At 44.3% G+C, this 11,360-nt stretch overlaps 1 protein-coding gene across 1 annotated transcript in view; it reads right to left on the reverse strand.

Annotated features, from left to right (window-relative positions):
* Window positions 1-8,625, reverse strand: part of SPSB4 (splA/ryanodine receptor domain and SOCS box containing 4) — a 195,504-nt gene extending 186,879 nt beyond the window's left edge. The window contains exon 1 of the mRNA XM_073674633.1: window positions 7,848-8,625. The gene's annotated coding sequence lies outside the window, so the exon portion shown is untranslated. The remainder of the gene's footprint in view (window positions 1-7,847) is intronic.
* Window positions 8,626-11,360: the final 2,735 nt, after the last annotated feature.

The following is an 11,360-nucleotide window of genomic DNA, read 5'->3' on the forward strand; positions in this document are numbered from 1 at the left end:
CTGTACGATTCTATTGTTACAAAATACTCTACTCAGGATTCCTAAAAATCCATAGACATCCGACTGCAGCTGCCATTGACACGTTAATTATTTACTTACATTTGCAAATACAAGATGCTTCCTAAAACCTCGCGTGACAACCGACTGCTGAGAAAGGATGTCTCTACACAACAGGAGTGACACAGTCGAAAATACAAAGAATCTTATTGTTACAGGTGGTTATTTTCTAAATGATTCTGTCATTGAAGACTTTTTTGGGGCGCGACCATATTGTCAGTTTTAATTAATAGAAAACCAAGAATTACACAGCACGAGGGGAGTCCCGAGCAGGGGATACCCTGCTATCAGCGTATTACACAGTACTATACGGCATATAAAGGGAACGGAGTGTTAACAGATAACCTCTTGTATATGACTATCATGGGAAACATCTTTCTCTTTAGAAGTCGACCTTTTGATAACACGGTATTTACAGGTCAATGTACCTAGACGTGAAAGGGATTCATTAGCGGCACACAGGGCGTCCATTGTACTTCTGTATGTTTACAGAGGCTTTTTCTGTTGGATCTGACATTGGAATATGGTTGCATGCTCTTTCTGAATGCGTTATGAACAGAGGCATTACTTCTATGGAAGAAATATCTCTGCACATTTTTTTAAGGCCTTCGATTTGATCCCAAGTCATGGCAACTGGATGGATGAACGATCTATAGGAAGATAGATCTTGTGCAAGCCTAGATAATTCCACCAGGGTCTTCTCCGCTGTTGTATCAAGACATCATGTAGCCGATCTTCTTCTTCACCTTGTTCCTTGTATTCTTCCGACCATGATGTCCTTCTCCAGTGATTGCTCTCTTTGTATGTTGTGTCCAAAGTAGGCAAGTCGTAGCTTGGTGATCCTTGCTTTGAGTAGCATGTCTTGCTTGATTTGTTCCAAAATTGGTTTGTTCTTCTTGCCATCCATGGTATTGATAACATCTTTCTCCAGCACATTTCAAAGGCGTTGACTCTTCTTGTTTCTTTATCGTCCAGGTTTCACATTCGTATGGTACCACAGAAAAGACCAGACTATGTATGAGCCGTGTCTTTGTTGCCAGTGAAATGCTCCTCGATTTGAAGACCTTGTCCAGTGACTTCATTGCTGATTTGCCCATAGTTATTCTGCTATTGACTTCCAGTGTTGTCGTTGAATCTTGAGAGATCATTGGTTTGAAGAGGTTGAAGTCCTTTACAATTTATAGTTCATCGTCATCTCAAATGTGTCCAGGTCGTATCTGGCAGAAGTCAATATCTTAGTCTCTGCACATAGACGCATACTGTACATAAATCCTTAAAAAGATTGTGTCATCTTCCTAAAGTGCTTTGTTAAAAATCCTCTCCATTCTCAAACCAGGAGGAATTTTTAACTTTCTTGTTTACCATTCTTTGCCTAAGTAACAGGCCACCTCTGCAGACTATCAATGGTGGTCTGTCTCCTAGGCAAGGAGCACACGCTTTTAAGTTCTTTTGAACAGACCTTATAAGCGCAGCTCTGAAGCTGGCCAGATCACTGGATCCAGCCAGCTTTAGTGCTCCTTCGATGCTGCAGAGGCAAAGCTGCTTTTACTTAAATCATCAGAGACTGCACAGTTCAAGCCAGCGTCAGAACAATGCTGCTAGCCTGAACTGTCAATCAATCACGAGAGCAACCCCCCTTTCCCTTGTCAAGCCAGAAGCCGGTAGGCAGTGGAGTAATGCGCTCTTGATGACAGAACATGGGACAACCCCTTTAAGGGCTATGACCACTGGCTAGATCTTAAATGTATACTAGTCTAAACACCTGCCCTGTCTCACTGTCTCAAAATTCCACTGATTTTGTGGTCGTCCTGAAGAAGGAGTCGGAGTGACTCTGAAACGCGTTGACAATAAACCAACATTCCATATTCCATTATGGCTTGTCATTTCTCCAGCAGCGCAGGATACTTCCATCGCCTATGGCAAATCTCATACGCTCTGTCTCACCGTCATTCTGTACACAGCAGTGCTGTGTGCACACAGCCCAAACAAGATCACCAAGAAGTCAGTTTCTATTCAGCTGATTTACTCTACATCAGGGATGGAAATGAATATAGGTTAAAAGCCAAACTACCTGAGATTGAAGATTATAATGGAGCTTCAACACTGAGGGCTCACTCATACCACCATATTTTCCATCCGAGTGCGATCTGACAAAACATTGGATCGCACTTGGACCAATGATATTCTATGGGGCCGCACACATGTCCAAGTTTGATCACACTCAGCCATGCAAGTTAATGAGTGCGTGGGAGTCATCGGACTGCACTCGGATGACATCTGAGAACAATCTGATTTCTGTGCACTGACACAATGGAGAAGATGGAAAAATTTTGTTCTCCATCTTCTACTCAGTGTGCTCCGATACTCTCATCCTAGAGAATCAGATTACACTGAGCTGACACATGGATCAAACTCTGATCAGTGTCATTTGCATAATCGAATCAATACTTTCGGATAACAGAATCGACGGCAGTGTGCACCTGCCAATAGAACGAACCTTACGACCACAGGCAAATGAATGGGCGCTGCAGTAATGCTTCATCCCAGGTTATGTTATGTCATGTGACTTCTTGTTCAATGGTTGGAGGCCACGGTGATTTTTCATACTTAGTGAAGTAATGTCCAATGGTAGCCATTGGACTAATGAATTTGGCTAGCAACAGAAATTTGTGACAGTAAACTTTTAGAGTCCACCAATGCACAAAATGAATATTGCACGATCTAAACCATGTTTTGGGTTCATGTCTTTCAATCTGAATTATCAGACAAGACAGAAAAGGTTGATCCCTGATTACCTGGACCAAAGGGAAGGTTTCCAATCAGCACCACAGTATTAAGAGTCAGCATTTTTATTTTTGCTTTTTACATATCTTTTCCCTAATGACAGAGGACAGATGGAGCAGACCTAGATTCCCATTCTCCATGACACTCAGCCCCATATGTCACGGTACATCCAGGCAATAATTTATACACGTCAATAGAAAGCCTATAGGTTTATTAGGAGCTGATGTACCGTAGTTTCCATTACGTGTGTTGAAGTCAAATCGACGCCATGACGGTCTGTTTAGGGACACAGATTCTGGTTCCTGAGACCTCCGTGAGGTCATCCGTGGTGACTAGTTGGCATCTACAGTATCTATTGTATTGTCTCATTTGAGTCCATTGCTATTGGAAAACCCTGCAATCCACTGTAACGCCCTGGCAAGCAGCAGAGGCATTAACAATGCTGCCAAGTCTAAGTGAATTGACAATTTAGAAGAGGCTCAGCGTTGTCAACAAGAGCACAGTGCTGCATTATACTGCAAGGCCAAAAGAGTGCTGCATGTGTTCTTCAAGAGGAAAATGCTATCACAAACTCAATCTCTCCGTCTGATTAATGCAGCAAGCGCTCTAGCTTCAATGTTCATTACTCTGATGAGCCGTACACGTATAGGCCAGTTCACACACTGCTGTTGCAATGCAGGCAATCTTGAAACCTTGAAGGAGGATCTGTCACAATACAAACTGCATACAGATCTTACAACTGATGAGACTGGTGTACTTACCTTAAAAATCCATTTCCGAAAGACTTTATGATACTAAAAATTAAATGCTCATTTTAGTATTAAACAGCATAACTTCAAAAAGGATTATACCGCCATTCTGACTTTTATTTGAATTAACACATGCAATTTAGATTGTGAAATTTGGTGAGAGATCCACTTTCAAAATTGCAGTTTTTCTGTGATTTAATGTTGGTTTAGAACATGGTGTTTAGTTTATAGGGAAGCTGTCTTGTCCCAAAACGCTATTAACCTGCAGATATGGGGTTAATTTGCAGGTTAATAGCGGTCTAAAGCTATGTGGACGCCGGACTGAGAGCCCCACTGCCGGGAAGAAATTAACTTTATTCCTCTCGGAAGCCCCCGCCTTTCAGTCATAGAGGCGCGGCCTATGCGGCTTCCGTCAGTACATAGTGAGTGGCGACTGTGACGACTCCCCACTAGTGATGAGCGAGCATGTATTATTAACCCTTTTGGCGAGCACGCTCGGGTGCTCGCCGAGCATTTGCGGGTGCTCGAATGTTATGTTTGAGTCACTTCGTGTGCATGATTTGCGATTGTTTGACAGCTTTTATACATGTGAGGAATGCCTATCAAACAGTCACTCAAACATAACATTAGAGCACGCCGAAGATACTCGGCGAGCACCCGAGCATGCTCGCTCATCACTACTCCCCACAGCTGACTGACAGCCGCCTCTGTACTTGAGTCACTATGTAGTGATCAGTGACTGAAGTTCATTTCCTTCTGGCAGCCGGATCTCAGTGCGCGTGCCGGGCAGCTCTACTTAGCGATTAACCTGCAGATTAACCCCATTTCTGCAATTTAATAGCTTTTTTCGACATGACAGGTTCCCTTTAAACTAAGGGCTCCACTCATCAAGACTAGCGTTTTGCACGCCATCTTGATTAAGAGTTTCCTGGAGTAAATGCACCAAATTCAGAAAGATGCATGTTCCTCTTACTTAATTTGCTACATCTTTTGGCTATCGCGTGCTACCACATGAAACATACCCCAGTCAGTGACTGGAATACATTTCTGTCTTTATGTCTGAGATGGTTTAGTGAATCCTGCATTGAGCGGGGGGGGGTTGGTCCCCTTCAACTCTAACATTCTATGATTCTTAAGCCGTAAATATGGTAAATCTGTCAGCTCTTGATCTTGCCCCGTTGCCCATGAAGCTCTGCCTACTTTTTACAAAATTGCCGGAAAAGGCCGGGATCAGAGTAAAAACTAAGAGATGCATACATTTTTTCTTGACATTTGAAACAGTTTTAAGAATTCTGGAGAAAGCTGTTTAATGAATGGGGCCTAAGTCTCCACTTTTGTGAAAAATAATAGAAACCATGCAAATTTTCATCAGAGCACACAACTCCCCCATGAAGCAAGAAATCTTTTCAACAAAAGCAGTCTGTCACTAACTGCTCCACCAAACCCAAATATTTTCTCGGAGCTGATCTCTGTGGCAGTGACCTCCAGGAGAGGAAGCGACATGCGAGTGGCAGCTTATTGGCTGTCACTTTTTGGCAGAGGTGTTGGAGCTGGGATGAGGCTGGTGCGCTTTTTCTTGAATATGTTGACTGACACTGTTAATGGGACTCTCTGGCTTTGTTTAAGGAGGCACCATGGCATGGTTAATGAAGCTCTCAGAGACTGTTTGCTTGGCCAATAAATAATAAAAAAAACCATAAGAACTATAATCAAATATCCAGTCCAAATGCAAAGTGCATTTGTTGTATCATGTTTGTTATGGGAGATTTGGTAGGAGAGTGGAAGAGAAGAACAGATATTAAATTGAGCTCAGACAACAGTGAAACCCAAGGCCTGCAGCCATTGTCAGACCTAAAACACGTGGGCATGGGTAAGTATTTCCCAAATGGAATTTTATTTTCTGTAATGTACTACACTTATAATAAATAGGTGAATAAGCTACACAGAAACTCAAGGGCCGAAATATTAGGCCAAGGGCCCGACTTGACCCACAGGTCACCACCAGCTTGAGAGCACTAATGATTCCATAAACCTAGAAGATGCAGTGAATTCAAGATTCCGGTTTGTTTGTTTAGTCCAATGACCGGAAGTGTCTATGTACCTGCCAATAGCTGCTATCACCCGATATATGTGATCTCTTATTAACCACCGGAGGTCAGAGGTCCTAACAATTATAGAACTAAACTAAAGACCTCCTCTAGTGGTGTGTTATTCAGGATCTTACATTTATAAGTAAGTCTGAGTATCACAATCAGCCATTTATGCACAATTATAAGAGAGAGGGTTCCTTTAGACCAAGAATGGTTTCTAAGCTATGTTCACATATTCAGACTATCTGGTTAATTATATTATTACATGCCTTTCTCCAATTGCGTACTCTGCAGACCTGATCCACTGATGTGAATATAATGGCATCATGACAAAAGTAAAAGCTGACACTTAAAATTGAAGGATCAAGAGGCGTGTAACAATGCTATTTCCAAAAATCTTAAGCTAGGCGACAACCCCAAAACAGTGTCATGGTAGCCATCATGTATTAAGTGGGATTTTGTGATCTAGGGAAATAAACACTGGGATTTCCACCAATACAATGGGGATGCTGGGTTCATAGTGCTGGAAGAAAAGTGACTGTGCATGCCTAAACATATGGGAGATTTTGCCAGCCTTTACAAAGAAGTCTTAGATAATTGAAAGAGACTTCAATCCCTACAGAGAATGACACCGCCATAATTTACAACCTTTTCAACTTGTTTTGTAAAGTTTTCTGTATTTGTCCCCAAACTGTTGTGAAAGAGGCACACACAGCTGATGTATATGTACACACCCATGTATATATATAGTTATAGAAAACAATATATATATATAGTTATAGAATAGAATATATATAATTATAGAATATAATATATATTGTTATATAATACAATATATATGTAGTTATACATTATAATATATATGTAGTTATAGAATACAATATATATATATATAGTTATAGAACACAATATATATAGTTATAGAAAACAATATATATATAGTTCTAGAATACAGGGTGTATATATATATATATAGTTCTAGAATACAGTATATACATACAATTCTAGAATACAATATATATTTATAGAATAATATATATATATATAGTTCTAGCATACAATATATATATATATAGTTATAGAATACGATACATATAATAAGTTCTAGAATACAATATATATATATAGTTATAGAAAACAATATATATATATATACATATATATAGTCTTAGAATGCTATATATATATAGCTATAGAATACAATATATATGTATGTATATATATTCCCTTATTGTCCAAATGTTATCATAGACACAGAACTGTAAAGTGATGGTTTCTTTACTAATTGCTGTCATGGTCCAAACATAGCACTGTCAACATTGTGCACTATCCATTCTAGATGTAATCCATGGTCAGAGCCCCCCAGCCTAGACCACAAGGAGGCTTGTCTAACTACATGACCTCTTGCTGCTTCAAAACTCATCCCCAGCCAGGCTGCCCTGCAGCCACATTAATCCCCACACAAAGGTCCAGTTTATTACAGTCACTGCTGTGCAGGAGTCATAATGGATAATTGCACATTCTAGTTCAGTGCACAGCACACAATTGCCACAATATATTGCTCCAGGCCCAGTTTTGCCTTGCCTGAAAGAGCTGTTAATATGCCACCTACTGTGTGCCCTTACCTCAATAGGGTAAGGCTGTATCTATCAGGTTAGGGCAGGCAGTAGAACAATGGATAGAAAGAGCAACAAAATCTCTCCATGTTCTTAGGTGGGTCCTGAGAGATAAGACACCCAGCAGACCATGTGCAGAACAGGATCATCAGACTTGATAAAAGACACAAAAGACAAAGAAAACTTATGGGAGAAACCAAGAACATGGCAGCAGATTGTAACCTCTGGCCATAGCTGTACATGGCACCCATCTGCACCCACACTGTGCCAGGGACACTTTGTATATTTGTTTGGCTTCATTTATAATGTTGCAAAGTTTATTCACTAAACATCTTCCTCCCAGGACCCAGAGATCAGTAATGGATGAGACCCTGGAAGGTGCCAGGTTTACAAACAAACCTTTCCTGGGTATAAACATAAATGGCACAGGGTGGGCACCCAGCAATGCTAGGCTTATAGGGACAGGATCAGTGGTTAGGAGATGAAGGTGGAGCAGTGAGGGACAGTCATGGGCTCATGTGCACTCCCCAGAGCAGACACAAAGCACTTACCTTACAATGGGCTGCTACATCCACTACTTGTCATTTAAAGCTCAAGACACAATAGAAACCAGAAAAGATAAAAAAAAAAAAAAATGTACAAAGGATCCTGGAAAAGGTTAGAAATCCCCAGACGTCGGAGTCCAGATGTGCAATGCGTAATGGCGCAGCGCAGGCTGTAGCGCAGGATGTAGCGCGGCTCCGGCCAGCTGGGCAGCAGCCTGGGAAAGTTACTGCTGGAATGATGATGCTCCCATGCTAGGCGCAGGGCAGCGCTGTACCCCGCATGGGGCCACACATGTACTTGTAGGCACAGCTGACTGGCACCCCTGCTCTCCCGGGCACATCACAGGGCAGCATCAGCCCGGCCATCAGGAACACCAGCGGCTTCTCCTCGCAGCTCCGTGGATTCTTCCTTTGGTGATGCCCTAAGGGGGCAGTTTTGCTTTGTGTTTAAAGATTACCTTTGTCACCCCCACCCCCTGCTCAGGAGTGAGACAGCCCAGATGGGAAGAGCCTGCTGCTGAGGCAATACCCCATCCTGAAAGCTGATCCCTGCTGATCTCATCACTTACAACTCACTAATCCAATGGCGGGGAGTGAGGAGCAGATGGAGCCGCCCAGACTCTGCCTCCATCCTGCCCTGGTATCACAGCACACAGGGAGAGGAGCCCACCAGCTGGCTGAGAGGGGAAGTGGTCTCTGCTGGGGGAGGAAGATCCAGGGGTGACAGCAGGCCATGCAGCAAGACCCTCCATCTACTCAGAGACCCTCCGTCTACTCAGAGACCCTCCTACTCAGAGACCCTCCATCTACTCAGAGACCCTCCGTCTACTCAGAGACCCTCCTTCTACTCAGAGACCCTCCATCTACTCAGAGACCCTCCGTCTACTCAGAGACCCTCCATCTACTCTGAGATCTCATAGATGTTACTGCAGCTCATCAACCTGCTAATTATACAGAATGTGCAATTAAAATATGACATTGGTCCTCTAGCTTTCTACAAAAGTGAAGCTCCACTATGATCAAACATCTATTATCTATATATCTATCCATATATCTATATATCTAGTATCTATATATCTATCAATATATCTAGTATCTATATATCTATCCATATATCTATATATCTATCCATATATCTATATATCTAGTATCTATATATCTAGTATCTATATATATATATATCTATCCATATATCTTTATTTCTATCTATTATCTATCTATCCCATGTCTATCTATCTATATATCTATATGAAAAGAAAGCGCAGCAGCACTCCATTATGGCTGTGATACATAAAGACAATAAAAACATTTGATCTAAACTGTGTTATTACTCAGTAAGCTTTACTTACAAAAAATGGAGGTTCTGCAAGGTGACCTCCCATCCGATGGGTACTACCATAGGCGGATTTTAATGAGGGCAATCCGGGCGACCGCCCGGGGCCCCGAGCCTCCAGAGGGCCTGCGGCTCCGGGCGGGGTGTCTATGACCGGATTGCCCTCATTATATGTGCGGGCCACCGCCGCGGCACATACCGGCAGCAGTGGCGGGAGGGGGGGCCGCTACTTCTTCATCGGCCGGGCCAGCACTGCAGCAGTTAACTTCCCTGTGCTGGTCCGGCCGCGTCACTGCTAGGAGACACGGCCCTGTGCGCGGCCGTGTCTCCTAGCTGTGATGTCACGCAGTGCGCGCCCGGCCTGCACTGCTGCACCGAAGAGCCTGAGGACTGGAGCCAAGCCAGGGGATGGTGAGTCTGTGTGTGTGTGTATATGTCTGTGTGTGTGTGTGTGTGCAGGCAGATATCATTGTGTGATGTTTGTTTATATGTATTTTTGTGTTTCAAATGTGTTTATGCGTGTATGTATATCTGTATATGTTTGTGTGTGTGTGCGACTGCGTGCGTGACTGTGTGCGGCCTCCTGCTGAGTATAGATGGCGCCGTGTGGCCTCCCGCCGTGTATAGATGGCGCCATGCGGCCCCCTGCTGTGTATAGATGGCGCCGTGCGGCCCCCTGCTGTGTATAGATGGCGCCGTGCGGCCCCCTGCTGTGTATAAATAGCGCCGTGCGGCCCCCTGCTGTGCATAGATGGCGCCATGCGGCCCCCTGCTGTGTATCGATGGCGCCGTGCAGCCCCCTGCTGTGTATAGATGGTGTTGTGCGGCCCCCTGCTGTGTATAGATGGCGCCGTGCGGCCCCCTGCTGTGTATAGATGGCGCCGTGCGGCCTCCTGCTGTGTATAGATGGCGCCGTGCGGCCTCCTGCTGTGTATAGTTGGCGCCGTGCGGCCTCCGGCTGTGTATAGATGGCGCCGTGCGGCCTCCTGCTGTGTATAGATGGCACCGTGCGGCCTCCCGCTGTGTATAGATGGCACCGTGCGGCCTCCCGCTGTGTATAGATGGCACCGTGCGGCCTCCCGCTGTGTATAGATGGCACCGTGCGGCCTCCCGCTGTGTATAGATGTCACCATGCGGCCTCCCGCTGTGTATAGATGGCTACGTGTGGCCTCCCGCTGTGTATAGATGGCTACGTGCGGCCTCCCGCTGTGTATAGATGGCTACGTGCTGCCTCCTGCTGAGTATAGATGGCGCCGTGTGGTCTCCTGCTGTCTCTGGGGGGGGGCGCCGTGCTGCCTCCCGCTGTGTATAGATGGCACCGTGCGGCCTCCCGCTGTGTATAGATGGCTACGTGTGCTCAATATTGAGTCATACAATTAATGTAAGGCTATGTGCCCACGATACAGAAATGTTCCAGATTTTTTTGGAGCGTTTCTGCATCTCCCTGGCAGAAAAAACGCATGCGAATTTTACATGCGGATTGTACATTCGTTTTTCCTGCCAGGGACAAGCGGAAGTGAAGCGTTCTTCACATGCATTTCCGCATGCGGGTTGACAAGCGATTTTAGCATAACTTGGAAAGTGCTTGACAACTTGGTCACACTATATAAATCCATGCATCCAGCATGGATTTATATAGTGTGACCGTAAAAGAATGGTAAAAAATAATAAATATATACTTACCTTCTGATGGCCTGTCAACGTCAGCGGTTGCATGACCCGTCACATGACTAAATGACGTCACGGCAGGTCCTTTTCAGACCATCGCGAGCTGCCGGCAAGCCAGGACGCATGGGATAAAGACACCGGGGGTCATCAGAAGGTAAGTATAATATATTTTTTTTATTTTATTCTTTTTTTACAGGTTCTATGGTACCCGGGTGCGGTGGAGAGTCTCCTGTCCTCCACACCCGGGTACCATCCGCACATTGAAACGCATGGATTCCGCATCTACAGATGCAGTGATGCAGATTTCATGCGTTCTAATGCAAGTGAATGGCGGCGAAAACGCCGCTCTTCCGCAAAATAATTGGTAATGCTGCTTATTTTTCCGCAATGATAATCCGCAGCGGAAATTTCCGCAGCATGTGCACAGCAGATGCGGATTATCATTGGGGAACATGGCAGACCTTTTACCAAGCGTTTTTTAAGCATTTCTGCAGCGGAATTGCCGCTGCGGAAACGCT

This window comes from Phyllobates terribilis, unplaced genomic scaffold, assembly GCF_046119375.1.
Source record: "Phyllobates terribilis strain yellow unplaced genomic scaffold, ASM4611937v1 Scaffold_3__8_contigs__length_932513732, whole genome shotgun sequence".
NCBI lineage: Eukaryota > Metazoa > Chordata > Amphibia > Anura > Dendrobatidae > Phyllobates > Phyllobates terribilis.